This window comes from Acyrthosiphon pisum, chromosome A2 (assembly GCF_005508785.2).
Source record: "Acyrthosiphon pisum isolate AL4f chromosome A2, pea_aphid_22Mar2018_4r6ur, whole genome shotgun sequence".
In the NCBI taxonomy this organism is placed as follows: domain Eukaryota; kingdom Metazoa; phylum Arthropoda; class Insecta; order Hemiptera; family Aphididae; genus Acyrthosiphon; species Acyrthosiphon pisum.
Genome location: NC_042495.1, coordinates 75386488 through 75387506, shown reverse-complemented (window position 1 = coordinate 75387506; position 1019 = coordinate 75386488). Strand labels below are relative to the sequence as shown.

The 1019-nt window shown below is 22.6% G+C and overlaps 1 protein-coding gene across 1 annotated transcript in view; it reads left to right on the top strand.

Moving 5' to 3' along the window:
- LOC100570090 overlaps positions 1-1019 on the top strand; it is a 57193-nt gene that overhangs the window by 40720 nt on the left and 15454 nt on the right. The window lies entirely within an intron of this gene.

Sequence of the window (1019 nt, the reverse complement as noted above, 5' to 3'; positions counted from 1 at the left end):
CCTATTCAGAGTTTTAAGTAGGTATTGTGTAATTTTATTTATTTAATTAAATGGGTTAGATAACCCAATTACATATTATTTACAAAATATAGAGTTCAGTGATACAGATTAAATTACAATATACATAGTTCGTAAAGAAATGGAAACAAAATAAATGATAAAACAGTATGATGATAATCAATCTTAAGTTATAAATAATAATGTATTATTGAATTTAATAAATTGCCTAGGCTCTAAGGACTTTATTATAAAATAATAAATATAAAAAAAAAATCATAATCATTATTTTGAAATTTTGAATGTATTATTAGGTTTTTAAATGTTAAAATTATTTAGTAAGTTTTACAATATTGTGCTTGAGAATATCATTTAAGCAGGAATCTATGTTTCAAACATATTTTACTCTGATTGTTTTGACATACTTTGTCAACATTTATTTTATATGAATGCACTTTAAAACTATTAGTATATTAGTATAAAATATAAATATTAAACATTTGACAACAATTACACAAACACTGACGACTGAAAAATCTGAGAAAACTTATCACCGAACACAATAGTTGAATAACTTGAATGGTATAAATTCCGACCGTAGTACAGATATTACAGTACAATATTATTAGCTATTGGTAATTAAATTATTCTATTAATACCTTCTTATTAAATTTTAAAATAAATCTAATACGGGATCTCCCGGATAGGCCGGATACGGGATAAAATTAATTCTTGGATCGAATAAATAATTCAATAATACTAAGTATTATTAAATAATTGGAAATTAATTATTTCGTTTAATGGAATACAATATATACCGTTTTGCGTTATGTTTTGTTTAATGATATATCATATATTTTGTTAAACGTTACGTTTTGTTTTGTGTTATTTATTTATTTATGTTTATCGTTTTTCGTTATAATTACGTTTACAAATTTCAATCGTTTTTTATCAAATATAACGTTATAATCATAACGTTATTATAACGTTTGCAAGCCCTGGTTAAAAGTTAATTTAACCAT